This window comes from Rosa chinensis, chromosome 5 (genome assembly GCF_002994745.2).
Source record: "Rosa chinensis cultivar Old Blush chromosome 5, RchiOBHm-V2, whole genome shotgun sequence".
In the NCBI taxonomy this organism is placed as follows: Eukaryota; Viridiplantae; Streptophyta; class Magnoliopsida; order Rosales; family Rosaceae; genus Rosa; species Rosa chinensis.
The window spans coordinates 22,812,108-22,827,793 of record NC_037092.1 but is presented as its reverse complement, the minus strand read 5'-3'; the positions used below and the strand labels follow the sequence as shown (position 1 = coordinate 22,827,793).

Below are 15,686 nucleotides of genomic sequence, written 5' to 3'. Positions count from 1 at the left end.
AGCACCAAATATCGCATAGCTCCAACTCTCTACTGTACACTCTACACATGATATTATCACTTGCAAATGTTCAGCCAATGACTCAAATGGAGCACTAAGTCAAAACTATTACAAAAGAATAAAAAATAAATGAACCAGAACCTTGAATTTGACATATATATATACACTTATTATGTGTGTATAACTGTATAATATATGTATATATCAATCCAACAAGTAACATTCATCCATATATAATAAAAAGAGGACAGACGCGCTCCATGGTCAATGAAGTCCACAAGAACCTTCATTATATTCTGTATCTAGATCCCCATAGAGATACGTAGTGACCACATTCGTAAGCTGCATGTTCAGTTATTTGGAAACTACCAAACTGACAAGGTAGTGGAGTGCAATGACATCCATTACGAGAGAATATGTCTTCTCGTAGTCGATTCCTAGGCGTTTTGTGAGAAGCCTTGCGCCATAAGGCGAGATTATCATCTCTTTTTCTCATCACGCTACCTAACGAAGACCTATTAGTGTCAACAGGTTTTATGTTAGGAGGTGTTAGCATCTCAGGCCCGAAATCCTTCCTCTTCGTTAGTGAATCCAATTCAACCTGGATCACATCTTTTCATTTAGGCCAATTCTCTCTACGTTAGCATTCTTCAACGGAGTAAGGTTCGATGTCATTGGTCTCAATAATTCCACGTCTTCATGTACACTAGTGTAATTCGTAGAGATCTCTATATTCTCAAGAATTGGTTCTAACATTGAGGCCTCCCCCAACGATGTCTTTTGGACATAACCACAATCCAGAATATTCTCATGAGACGAATTTTGAGTATCAATGATTAATTGATCAAGTTGTACCAAACTCGCTCTCTTCCTAAGGCAAGAATCCATCGAACCTATGGGTCTCCTACGCTCTCTAGCGGAACCCATGGCCTATGACGCCATTATGCCACCTTGTGGCGTCACCATACCACCGTCCATGGTAGTGGTGCCGTACCCATCTCCTCTGGGTGGCACCATGTCCTCTTGTGGGGACATCAATCCTTGCAAACATGTTTGCAGCAGGTATATGTGATCTCGTCACTTTTAGGGAATCAAGATGAGACATAGTGAGGACAGACCACGACAATTCCTGTCATTCCTGTTGAACGTTGACATTCTAATCTCCCCCTAACGACAGGAAGACTGTCTCATCAAAGTGACAATCTTCAAATCCAACGGAAAAAGAGATCGCCTATCAAGGGTTCTACATTGCGAACTTATAGTTGGAGACTCATGTCCAACACAAATATATATATATATATATATATATGCATTCATTGCAATGACTCATGTTGATGCGCTGTGGCGGTGCAATTGGCACATAAACCGCTCAAATATGTATAAGTACGAGATATTAGACTCGAACCCAGTCACTAGCTGTAACGCAAATAAAAGTTGAGTAATTGCTATGAGTCGTAGACGAATTAGCATAGATGCATGCGATATTGCATAACCCAAGTGGAAATATTGGTGCGCATTACCAATGTCCGGGCTACCATCGTAGTCATTTAATGGTGGCTTTTCCGGGAGGCCAATTGGGTGTGTACATGGGAATATGATACTTGATATCAATACCCAATGATATGCAATAGTCATAAAAAATTTTCGATGTAAACCCTCTAGCATTTTCAAGTCGAATTGACTAAACGGGATGTGAGCCCGTAGCCATATGATTGGGTTAGGAGTTCATCTTAAGCAGCATTACGAGTGGATGATAGCGCGACATGTGACCAGCGTGTCCGCATATCAACCAACAGCATAAAACATCTAAGCAGTCCGCAAGTTGGTTTAGTCGATCCATAGAATCCCCTTGGATTCTTTGTAAGAATGAAATTATTTCTTTAGTGTCCTTTGCATAGGATGGTCATGATCCTTTTAAAAAAAAAATAGGCTTTACAGAATGAAAGATTGGCCTTATAATCAACCAATGAAGGTTTTCGTTGAGCCACAATGTCACAATTTACTTTGAGAAGTAGAGAGAGGAGCCAAGTCTCCATACATGGTGTCAAAGCCATGATTTTTCCCCAGGGGGATCACGGCGCCGGCTTTGGCCGACAGGCCGTGCTCCAAGGCGTGGCGGCGGTGCAATGCTCTCTTTGAATCGACTTTTGATTCTTACTTCTCTTTGTTCTGAAGAAGAGATGTCTGTGTGAAGTCTTTAGTATCACGGATCATCATATCATGACCTGGGTGTCCCAAATGGTCGTGCCAAAGCCTATATGTGTCAGAATCCCATAAGTCATCTCTCATGACATGGTTGGATTCAATAACTGGAATAGTGGTTGCATACAACCCACTAGAGTGACACATAAGTATCTCTAATACTCGTTTATGTCTGTAGTTATTAGAGGTGATGCAAAGAAACTCTTGTCCATTCTCACAATGTGTTTCCACATGAAAACCATTGGCTTTTATATCTTTCAAATAATAAAGTTCGAATTAAGGTATGTCCAGGACATTAAGTAAAAGAATCGACACTTTATTAATAGCCAATGATTACATAAAAGTTTCTTAACCAAAGTATAATCCAAAATAAAAATCAAATTTAGACAAATCGTAGTCACTCAATCAGTTTGGTAACTCCAATCAAATATGACCAGAGAAGTAGAGAGAGATGTCGGTGGAGCGAGGCTCTCTTAAGTACCACTAATCTCAATTACTTTCCTAGACATCATACTTCATTGGATGCGCCACTTGAGAAAGAGTTAAGACAAAATTGTCATTTATTGATTAAGGCATAATTGCCATTACATAATTCTTGGTAAAATAAAAGACTATTCGAAATTAAAATTTGCAGCATTTTGTCTTCATCGCCAGATTTAAAGTCTTTTTGAACTCGATGTCTTGATCACCATGATGCAGCTACCTTCTTAGGTACATTGCAAATTCAGGTCCATTGATCAGACGTTCCATATCAAAAATAGACACCATGAAGAGGATTCTCCCTTGATTGAGGCGCATTGGCGCAATGTGCATGGTCCCTAGGACCGGAGGCATTAGAAAATTATGACCATGGCTAATGTTGGCTCTATGGTTTCCAACCCTTTGTCCCTCAAAGTCACGGCTCCTATGGTGGCGTGATTGTCACCTTTGGCGACTACCTTCATGAGCATTTTGATCATATGGATCATGACGTCTATGGCGACTTTCTCTAGCCATGGGATGATGCTCTGGATAACTATCTCGAAGCCTATCAATTTCTCTTCTCACAAGCTCGTTGCCTTGCCTTTCAGCAATTTCCATAGCTTCAATAAGCTGTTAAAAGCTTGTGATCCGTCTTGCATTTATGAGTCCGAAATAAACCACAGGACGTCATAGCATAGACAGGGAAGGTATTGAGGGTTTTCTCAATCAAATGTTCTTCTGTGATCGTCTTGCCACAGAAGCGCATCATTCCTATGATGCGGAGAGCTTCCGAATAAATTTGTATGATTGTATCAAAGTCTCTGACTTTTAAGATCATTCCATTCTGCTTCTAAATTCGGAGGGATGGAGTCACGAACGTTGCCATAACATTCACGAAGCGCTTGCCATAGCTTTATAGCGCTATCCTCATTCATGAACTCAAACCTGAGGTCCCTATCCATGTGATGCATCATTAGGGCAAGTACCCTAGAATTGTCAATCTCAGTTTGAGGGTCTAGAGCAGTTCCTTTATGACAAAGCTCTTGGATTGTATGCAATAAGTCACGGGCAATAAGGTGGAGCTCAACATCCTGAGCCCACATTAGTATCTTTTGCTTGCATAATCCAATGGAACAAAATCGAGTATATTTGAGTTTAACATCCTGAAAAAAGGTGAAACAAGAACGAATTAGTTTCGGAGCTAAACTTCCACGAAAACTAATAATAATAAGATTTCCGAGCTATGCTACCAAGAATCGATTTCCAAGAATATTTGGATTAGACCAAAACATTGATGTTTAATATGGTCAAAAATTGATGCTTGCGGACGCTCTTAGTCTGTTTATTATGAACACTCTTAGTTCATTGATTACGAATGCTCTTAGTTCATTTAGCGTGAATCCCCACAATTCCGCTTATTAAATAATCAAACTCATGTTCATATTATACAAATCCTACAGCAAATAAAGGAATTTAAAAGACAAGAAAGCAAGAACTTTAATCACAAAAGCTTACTTGATGATTCGGGGCTTGAGAACACGCGCGTATTGATGCAAGCGTGTTAGGGCAGCAGCAGCAGCAACAATTGGCAGCAGCAGCAGCAGCTAGTGGCAACAGGAGGTGGCGGGGCTTGAAACCGTGAAAGGATTGCACACGTGCTATCAATCTTGGGTCGGGATTGCAGATGCTGCTTCAATCCTAAGCTAGGATTGCAATGGCTGTTTGATCCTAATCTGGGATTGTAACTTGTTTACAATCCTGGTCGTGGCTAATGGCTCGGTGGTAATGCAGGAAGCAGTTTGCGGGTGCTTCCTGTCGGTGGCTTTGCTAGCTGAAATGCGGGAGCTTGCGGCAGGAGGCTGCAGGTGCGCGCAGGGTGTAGTCTGTAGGTCGCGGGAGGCGGACGAGCACATGGGTGCGCAAGAAAGCTGCGGGGGCAGCGCAGTGCTTAGGCTGCAGGGGCAAGGCTGCAGCGCGGGGAGAAGGCGCACAAGAGGCTAGCACGGGCTGTAGGTTGCAACGCGGGGAGCAGCTTGCGGCTAGGGCTTGCGGCAATTTTGGTGAGGGGAGTTTAGGGTTTTATTTTTTTCTTTTTCTTTTAGGCTAGGGTTAGGGCTCGTGCTGATAACGTGTTGTAGTAAAAATGGAATTGCAGAGAGAATTGTAGTAGTATTATTGATAATAGTAGCCCTATATATAAGGATTTATAGAGTACACAAAAGGTAATAGAATCCGAACATAATTAGGAAATTTAGAACCTTCTCCTATTACAACTCTAGGACTAAACCCTAGTTTGAAGAGGCACACATGATGTCAACTTCCTTCAACAACAACAACGAGTTTATAGATGGCTCTTATGTATCATGATTTTAAGTTTCCTCAGAAGCTTACGCAAGAGTTTAGTTGTATAAGTTTCCCATTTGCAGCTTAATTATAGGTGGCCTGTATTTGAGCTTAAAATTCATGATTAACGGGGTTGGCAATCCCGTGAAAGTCTTTTTGAAGAGATGTTGGTTTATATCTTGTGTACTTTATTGTATAGTTGGGTTAGCTCTAGTTAGAATTATGAAAAGTTTCCTAAATGTCAATCCAATGGCATATTCATTTGTTTCCTTTTAATACTAATTGATAGTAGTTATGTGTAGTTTGTTTTCTGTGCAAGTCACATGTTTATGCAAGACTCTCCGGTCTTGACTATAACTGATTATTGCTATTTGTGCAGATCAAAATGATATATTATCTGGTCCTGGTGAAAAGGTATGGCTAGCTTCATGCTTGCATTGATTTCTGCCTCAAATCTTGTATGCATACCGGTTTCTACAATAAAGTAAAAATAAAATTACAAAACCGTTTTGAGAACCATATTCTTGGTGCAGAATTTGGATAGGAGGGAACGAGTGGCGCTTCAACATGCCAAACACTACCAGAAAAAAGGTCTTTTACAGCCCACAAATGTAGGCCGTAAATGGACATGCCGTAAAAGACAATTATTATTTATAGCTAGGGCTGCCACTTGGTTTGGTAATTACCAAACCAACCGAATACCAACCGATGTTTTAGGTTTGGTAAACCGACTTTTTGGTAACCAAGACCGATAAAACCGAAATCGAAAATTACCGAAAAAGTTGGTTTGGTTTTGGTAAATACCGAATCTACCGATTATGTAAATATTAGATTTATATACTACAGTTTTCAATACACATACATGTATATTAAGAAATAAACCTAAAATTTTTTATAATAGTATGAACATTACTACATATACTACATTAATAGTACATGTATTTTAAGTAACCTAGTCAAAGATGGTTAAATAACCTAGTTTTATTGAAAATTGCTAGAACTTGATGTCATATATACAAAAGAAAGCTATAATTAGTAGATGAATACAACGTTTATGACTATAAAATTCAAAAACCTAGTTTTGTTCATTCTAATTTATATTATAAAGAATTAGTTATTCTAAAGTTGGTAATACCGAAAACCGAAATACCGAATTTGGTAGATATAATTAAAAACCGAAAATTTTGGTTGGTAATTGGCAGCTCTATTTTGAAACCGAAAGCTTTGGTTTTGAAGTTGGTAATACCTATAACCGATTCGAACCGACCGAGTGACAACCCTATTTATAGCGCACATGAAATGCGCTGTAAATGAGTCACAATGTGCGTCGTAAATGAGTCAAAAGTGTGCCGTAAAAGAGGAGTGTATTTACGGCACATATATCATGCACGCCGTAAATGAGTCAACTGTGTGCCGTAAAAGAGATTATATTTACGGCACACATACCATGCACGCCGTAAATGAGGGTTGAAAAAAAAAAATCATAATAATAATAATAAAAGCCAAAAATCCACAATTTACAAATTTCATGTTTCTATATTTTTGTTGGTAAATAAACTTCATTTATATAATTATTGTACATCATATAAGATTTGCTTACAAGCAAATAAAAATCCATAGAAGCAAAAAGAAACCTTCACAACTACTTTACATCCATTTCCTACACTACTTTACATTCATTTCTCTCATCCACTCTGCAAGATAAGCATCTACTACACCAGTTGAATGGGGCTTATTTGAATTACCTTCTTGTATCTGATCAGAAGAAAAACAGATCATCTGCCCTTGCTTAGCACTTTTCTTAACCTCGAACTAGCTTCTTCTCTTGCCCTCAGAAGGCTTGTCCTCTCTATTTCTCTAATAGAACTGTCCATCATCCTCTTGTTCTCCAGCTAGAGTTCTCAAACCCAAAGCTTCTTCTCTTGCCCTCAGAAGGCTTGTCCTCTCTATTTCTCTAATAGAACTGTCCATCATCCTCTTGTTCTCCAATTAGAGTTCTCACACCCAAAAATCCTACACATAATAAAGTCCAGCTTATAAATGATATATAATCTTAACAGGAAATTGAGACAGCTAAGTTATGTGCCTGAACCATTATATAATCATAACAATCCCTTGACTGCATGCTCAGGAACCACCTTCCATATTTGGAGTCAAATAATTAAATCTGAATTGTATGTTCTTTGCAGAGTGTATATGTGGCTTTTGAACTAAGCATTCTATATATGAAGTGCAAACCATTCTTAAATGAGCCAAAAAAGCTAGATTGAACTTAAGTCATCGATTTCTTATAAGTATAATTCATCTTCACATACACTACATCTTGCAACTAATCATCACAACAAAGAGTGACTCGAAGCTATACAAAAAGCTTAATTAGAACTCTAGCTAACTCTTTTCCCTTATTGATTCATAATTAAACTAGAACTTCAGACACTCCATTTAATCCAAACACATATGATAAGCTGGGCTTGAACCACTGACTCATTTTTATCATTCATACTTTAGTACAAGTGCATCACGTACATGATCTCAATTCAGTTTATAATATTGGAAGTAACAGTTTAGCATATGTAGAACAAGGATATGTGCATTTGGTAGCATTTGGCAGAACTAACTTAAACTTGCTTACTAAGTCCTCCGATAAAGTGCATTTTGGAAACCCTTGTATCATTTAACAAGGATATTTGTTTCTAACAAAAACGATTCCAGCTTAATTACTACTTAGTAAAAGTGCATGAACTGAGAAGCACAACTAATTGATCAATGAACCTAATTCGTACATCTCATATATCATACACATTATTAGAGACTCAAATTGACCAACTCAAAAAAACATAGAAATTGATCAACCTTGTTCAGCAATTAACAAAACTGGGACTGAAGTACTAAGGTATTGAATGATCATGAGAAATGAAAGCCAAAGTGGCAATTTACTTTTCAGTTTGTGTTTGACTTTGATTCTAACCTGCAATTTACTTGTCAAAGTTCTAAAATGTAAGAATATTAAAGCAAATACGAAAAACAGAGAGAACCCAAATTACATACATATCTAAGAACCCATCTTCCAACCAGCAAAGCTCAAATTGTCTATGCGTCCCAGACTCTGCTTCACCCCCTGTTTCCAATTTCTACACACACCGCTTGCTCTTCACAAATTCACCAAAACCCAAACAAGCAACAACAAAAACAAAACCACCAAAAAACCTAGAAAGAAAATTCAAAGACAACAATCAGATGATGATGAAATGAATTAGAAAACTCAGAAAGTGTCCATCTCCAGGTTCCCAGAGCTCAGGAAATTTCAGTTTCTGGAATTTTCAGTTAAAGATGGGATGGGTTTCGACGGCATAGAAACAGAATAATCACAAACCCTGAAAACCCAAAAAGAAAACCTAATCAAAATTAGATCTTGAGCTCTAAACAAACACAAACGAAATCCACCCAAAGCTCTTGGGTTCAAAATCTCTTCGCTGCCTAATCAAATTTGAACATCAATACCGAATATGCAAGGCAAAATTGAAAAATGAAAGGTAAAAGAAGGGTTAGAGAGAGTTATACCAGATCCTGATGATGTCAAAACCCAAAAAGAGAATTGGAATACCGAAGCGATGATGTTCGTCTCCAGATCTAAAAGAAACCCCAAAAAGTGAAACCCAAATTTGGAGGGAAAGTGCTTGTGGTGGCCAGTAAAACCCCCTTCCATTGATATGCAGAAGTAGTCGTCTGGTAACTCCCGTTGGAGTAGGCAAGGACAAGGTCAGAGAGAGAGAGAAGAGGGAGAGAGAGAGTCAGAGAGAGATGGAAGGATGGGAACACTTCCCTTAAAGAAAAGGGGGGAAGTTTAATTGTTGACCGAAAATATGAGCGGGCTCTTAAAATTTGTGAAATTTGCGGCGCACTTGAAAGCACACCGTAAAAGACTTTCATTTCTAGTCTTTTACTGCACATATATGAAGTACGCAGTAAAAGGTTTTTCTTCCATTTGTTTGGCTCCAAAACCAGCTGGTGTGCAAACTGTCTCTTTTGAGCGTGTGATTGCGCAGGCGTGCCAGCACCGCGGGATGCAGTCGTTGGGGTAGTCCCTTGACCTGACTTCTTCTTCAAGCGCTGTGGACGAGGAGAGCACCAACCTCGTCACAGGGTTCTTCTCTTGCCTTTCGGAAAAGGACTTCTTGCCTTACGCGGGTAAGGGCTTTGGTTGTGATCTCTTTGCGTTCACCGTATCGATACTCAACGTTAAAGGCTGAGCAGAGCAATCACTGGGAAGTTGGAGAAAGCACGGGTTTTGCTAAAGCGTGACTTTAGCTTCGCTGGGTTGCGAGGGTATTACCCTTGCTTCGCTGGGTGTGTCGGTGGCAGTAGTACTGGCAGTCGGCTCACGAGGAGACTAGGACTGGAAGCACGGTCGCCGAGTTTCAACGAGGTTGAAGGTTTGCTCCGGGGAGGCTTTGTAATCGCTGGGATTGATTGATCAGAGAGAGGTCATTTTCTGTATCGTCTTTAGCCTCTATATATAGGCTGCTGCAGAGTCACTTTCCAAATAGGAATGAAATACTATATTTTAGGCCACAGTTATTGGCCTTGAATCGAATCAAAACTCTTAATAGCTTTGATATCTATCGTAGGCGATAATTAATAATTATCCTCTGTCGTAGCTAGAATGTAGGCAAGGATTAATTGCCTCTTAGAGTCCTTGATGTAATCTCTGGATGCGAGCAGTAGGATATGCACGCAAGATATATGTCTTCGCGAGCACTCGTCGCGGGAATCCCGTAGGTCGCGGCATGCAATTAGAAAGGATGAATGTTTATTTGTAATCAAGGGCGACTACATCCTTCTATATGTCGTACATCCAACCACCCATGCAATATATATATATATATATATATATATATATATATGTATGTGTGTATATATATAGCCCACGTACTCATGCATGCAGCTTGCATAATTAACCTGTATACAAATCTTCTGTTTGATTGCCAACAAGCATGGTTATGCCTTAATTGCAATATATATGTATGTGTAGCCTTGATTCTTGTGCCATGTATGCATTACGTCCTCCTCTTTCCTTGATTGATTAAAGCCATGATCTTGTTGATCTTTTGCCAAATATGTCCATTAGAATCCTAGCCAAATACAACCACGATGCCATCTTTAATGCAAAGATCTTTCCATCTTCGTAGTCACTATTAATTATCAAATCTCTTGATAATTACTAGTAAATCCATGAATATCACGATTCGCCTCAGGATTGCTTGATCTCTAAGTAGGCTTTATTTGGCCTCTAAACAATATATTCCGAACCTATCGGAAATAAATAGGTCGGGCTACGGAAATTGGCCCGGTTTTCTTCGAGTCCCCCTTATCGGGAAAAATATTTATTTTGGGTTCAAACACCATTTACAGCGCACATGAGAAGTACGCCGTAAAAGACTAGAAATGAAAGTCTTTTACAGTACACAAAAAACATACGCCGTAAATGTAATTTGTCATTTACGACACACACGGGAAGCACGCCGTAAATGACCAGAAAGAGAACTCTTTTACGGTGCATAAAAAAGCATGTCGTAAATAACACTCTTTTACGGCGCGCATAAATTGTGCTTCATAAAAGATAAGTTTTCTGGTAGTAAATCTCTTTTCTCAAAAGAGGCAAGTGCAACTCTACTAAATTAATTTATATGTTATACTCATTTCTGAGTTCATAGGAATGGTGGTAGTTTTCCTATTTTGTTGAGTCTTCTCCCTAACAGCATTCTGATTGGATCAACATATTAGGTCATTGATGTGATTGCAGCCAGCACAAATGACATGGGCCCTTTGAGTCCTGATTTCTTCAGAAAAACATTTTGTCAGCTTCGTGGAAAGTCATTGGGGAAAAGACATCAGTTGTAACAGATCCTGAGGTTAGTATTTCTATTATGCTTTCTCCTTGGAATTTTCACTATTCCTTATGCTGGAAAAATATCATCCATTTGTAGCTGCTGATTGCTTCTTTTTTGTTTTGTATGTGCAAAGATAAATTTGACAGCCATAGATGCAAAACAAGCCATCTAGGGTTAAAGTGGATGACGCTTCAGGTGGTAATATGTTCTGATAGCATTTGCTTATGGCTGTGAAACACTTCTACATTATTTTTGATTTTATTGTCCTTTACAGATAATCATGCTCAACCTCTTGATCTTGCAAAACTAGCCCAAAGGGTAATAGTCATACTTACCTATGTTCCATGTTCTGTATTATGTCTATTTAGGGTCTCTAGTTTTGTATTACTGCAGTATTGGTTAAATTCTGATTTTGCATTGTAAGCAATTCTGCAGCAATTAAGAGAGAGAAGACGTGCAAGCCGTGCAACTGAGTTGACACATCACGATGATGAATCAATTGTAAAACTTGAAAGTGCAGCCATTGAACGCTCCAAATCAGCATGTAGTTCAAAATTTTGCAGTAATATGTGCAAGTTATATAACACCTTCTAGTATTTTCTAATGTTTTCCTCTAGCCTCTCACTGCTTTGTCAATTCCATATCAACTTCTCACTGCTCTGTTGATTTCATATCAGCTTACAACTACATTGTATCTGCAGGGAGCATCTACAATTCAATATCATCTTTATCAGCATATATTGCAGGTCCTAAGGAAATTGGAAATTAAAAGGTGGTTTGATGCTCTTGTATTGTTGTTAGAGTATCAAGAGCCACTGCAATTGTTAGCTAGAATACAGCTGCATTAAGCTAGCTAGAATGCTGCTGGTGATGGAAATAATTCGCTAGAATGTTGTTGCATTGAGCTAGCTAGAATGCTTTCTTTCTTGATTTCATGGTATAGATACTTGAATGTATGGATAATTGATAGATATATATATATATATATATATATATATGAAACATTATTTCTATGCAAATATATATGGAGCATTAATTTTTTGCAAATATTTTGGGCAAATAATCGATAATGAACAAACAACAGTTAGTAAATTATGTTGTATGAGTACGTCTATGTTTTGAATCACACAACAAACCACTTATAAATCACCCAATGGTTGCTAAAAGACTTTGTTGTCAGATATGAACTCACACAACATAAAAAACATAAAGTACACTACTAGGATAAAGTTCATAGACATCAGTTCACAACTTATGTTAAAAAAAAAAAATCCGATGTCTTAGTGGGCGATGTTAAAGATCGCCAAAACTAAGACATCGGTTCACAACTGATGTCTATTTTGCAACGAGACATCGGTTTAAGGTTCAGAACCGATGTAAAAACGTTAATGTGATCACCATTTTTGTGTGTTTAGCTATTGTCAAACTTTCATATTTTGGCATTAGATACTTAATGAAATATAGGTCTAACAACACAATTATCCATTTTAACATCGTTTCTGATTTAGAAACGATGTCTGATAATATTTTACACATCGGTTCTCATAAATTTTAGCTTGTGGTTCATAAGCTTTTCGTGTGTTTGGTACATAATATTTCACTAGACATTCAATCTACATTTTGTAGTATAGTTTGAACTGATGTCCATATTTATGCTAGACATCGGTTTTGTTTATATATCGATGTCCATAGTTATTCTAGACATCGATTTTTCTTTATATATCGATGTCCATATTTATTCTACACATCGGTTTTTGTTTATATCTCAATGTCCATATTTATCCTACACATCAGTTTTGTTTATATATCGATGTCCATAGTTATACCAAACATCGGTTTTTGTTTATATATCAATGTCCATAGTAATCTAGACATCGGTTTTTTTTATATATTGATGTCCATAGTAATGCTAGACATCGGTTTTTGTTTATATCTCGATGTCCATATTTATACTAGACATCGTTTTTGTTTATATATCGATGTTCATAGTAATGCTAGACATCGATTTTTGTTTAGTAACTGATGTATTTTCTCATTCTTGACATCGATTTTTGTTTCCAAACTGATGTATTTTCTCTTTTCTGACATCAGTTTTTGTTTTCAAACTGATGTAATTTCTTTTTTCTGACATCAGTTCTTCCTCAGTAACTGATGTTTTTTTCATATCCCTTTCCTGCTGTATTTGGTACTAGAAAGCTGATCCACAAATAACATGAAATTCAAATGTACTTTAAATATTAGGGAATTGTATTAATTTCTATCCAAAATTAGAGCTTGAGGTAGTTTCAAAAATTTTGCACAATAAACCCTAACCTACTTTAAGGCTAGTGTAGAAGATACCACTACTGCGCGCAATAACTACATGCAGTATAATTTGTTCACAATTCATCCTGATATCACTACATCTACTACAAAATGGTCAACAAAATCTAGCCTTACTCAAAATCATATTGCTTGTCAAGATCTAGCTATAGCAAAGTCTGCAAGTAGTCAGCCGCTTCAATCCGCACCTCATCAAGTTACTCTTGGGTATATGAGTTCCGACTCTTGGCCGCCCACTAGAAATGTATAACACAACATAAGTCATAATCATTGAAGCTATTTAAATCAAATTGTTTGTCAAACTATAATATATGCATTTACCTTGGTTGCAAAAGTGAAAGCCAGAACACACATATATATTGCAGTTAATTTTGCAACCCAAATGGGTTTGTGCTTAAAGCATCAAACTCCATTTGATTGAATATTTCATTCCCTTCCCTTGTATTTCTCTGTATACATATCACATATACTGATTTTAAGACAAAGGAAAAGATTAAAGAATTTATTTCCCAAATCAGAAGATCTACTGAGAGACAAAACCAGATGCTATTATCTAAAGTAATGTTATGGGCCTCATTAAAGAAAAGGAAGAAGTCAAGAAACTGCTTTCATAGTCAGACAGTAACCATATCTTGCAAGTAATAAGTCACATAACTGCAAAATCAACTCAATTTTGAAACCAAATAAATAAAAATAGACAGAAAAAGATTAAGTACAAATAAATTAAAACATGCATCACTGAATTTCACTAATTGCATTCTTTTATACTATGACAATCTTTTTTATTTATTTATTTGCTTGTTATTCTTTTTGATTTGATCTATCACTAACCCTTCTTTTGTTTGTTACTTATATCAGTACCATATAATCAAATCAGAGCAGAACTAGATGCATGAATTGAATGTAATATATAGGTCCCTTTATGCATCTTTTGGTTTTGCTCTTTCTTATCCCTGAAAGGGTGTTGTTTAGCTCATGCATTGAATATAATACATCAAGAGAAAGATAATTAACAGAACTTTAAAGCCACACAAGCACTGTATCAACTCCAATAAAAGTCGGCAGATATTAATAGCATGCAATTCATGGTATTTTGCAATCATTTCTATATTTCGTGTTTTTGTGTCACTGGATTTGAAAAATGCATGAGACAACACAAAATTGACAATAAAAACTGATGGTGATGTTATACCATTGAGTTTGTTTGAGGTATCAAAAGCAAGATGATGCAGTATGGTAGTCTTTAATGGCTAAAGCAGTAAAACTTAAGATACTGTTCCTGCAAGAAAATTGCAAAAAACACATTGCTATATACCATGAAGAAAGAACCATCGATTGACTCATCCATATATGTTATTGATTATGTAATTTTTCTGTTATAGTAATTATTCTTGGCTACCATTTGTTTCGTACCAATTTCTTTGGTGTACCGAAAAAGCAAGTCTATGCAGATCAGACCAGCCATGTGAACTGGTGGCCAAGAACAAAATACCAACAATCATTGAGATATACCTGCTTGTGCTAATTTGCTACTTCCAGTCTTTCAGAGAGCAAATCCTAGCTGTTCTTGGAAACTAGTCTTCACACCAATGATGGTACATATAGTCTTGTGCAATCAATGTGCTTTCCCCTTAGCTGCTAACAATAACCTTAGCTGCCTATATAAGAGAGAGAATTCATGTCAACAGTAAAAGAAGGAATGTTCATACTCAAGATTAACTGTTTCTGACAGACTACAAAGAAACTACAACTTTAGAAACTGCCAGTGCAATTATTGATCCTGTAATTATTTCCCATTTGGGTAGTACTATAAACTGAAACCGCAAGAATTATTACTCGAGATTTCAACAAGATAATGATTCTAAAAAGCTGGCATAAATAAGCTGGCTATCGCATGAGAATGTTGCATGGGAGATGGGGGCAGCAGACTCACATGGGAGCCACTAAAAAACAGAGAATAGGATTTAGTTAATGGATAAAAAATGGAAACAAGCCGATAAATCTGTGTTCTGTGGCAACAGAACCAAGACATACAATAAGCCAAAACAGATAAGCACAAAATCGATAAAAGCAACCACAACAATTTGATAGGCTCTTAGCAATTTAGTCACCTAAACCATAATTCGAGCAACCAAATAACAACAAATGTACTTGAATGTAATATTCTACTGTAAGTGCAATAGCCATCTTACCAGTTCTCTGTGTGAGAAACAACAAGGGTCTTGTCTAGAAAGCAATACTGATATCCATATGGTAGGTCGGCAGCAATGAATGGTTGAAGGCTAATCTGAGGTGATCTAAAGACCAAATTGATCAGATGAGTTTTCCCTTATGTTGGAAAATTAACTTAGAAGAACAGTAATTATAGTTTGACATGTACTGGTGATGTCCAAGTGCCCCAACAGTGACAAAATAAGCTAGAGAAACTAGTAGCAGTGAAATAAAATCTTGGGTTAAATACTGCTT

General features: G+C 37.3%; 2 long non-coding RNA genes across 2 annotated transcripts; both read right to left on the bottom strand.

Moving 5' to 3' along the window:
• Positions 1-6,530: 6,530 nt before the first annotated feature.
• LOC112167401 lies at positions 6,531-8,773 on the bottom strand. The gene is made up of 3 exons (XR_005800454.1): positions 8,569-8,773; positions 8,056-8,156; positions 6,531-7,020 (listed from the first exon to the last, which is right to left on the bottom strand). It is a non-coding gene; the product is annotated as an uncharacterized LOC112167401 (long non-coding RNA).
• Positions 8,774-13,124: 4,351 nt separating this feature from the next.
• Positions 13,125-15,406, bottom strand: LOC112166541. The gene is made up of 2 exons (XR_002923314.1): positions 14,733-15,406; positions 13,125-13,456 (listed from the first exon to the last, which is right to left on the bottom strand). It is a non-coding gene; the product is annotated as an uncharacterized LOC112166541 (long non-coding RNA).
• Positions 15,407-15,686: the final 280 nt, after the last annotated feature.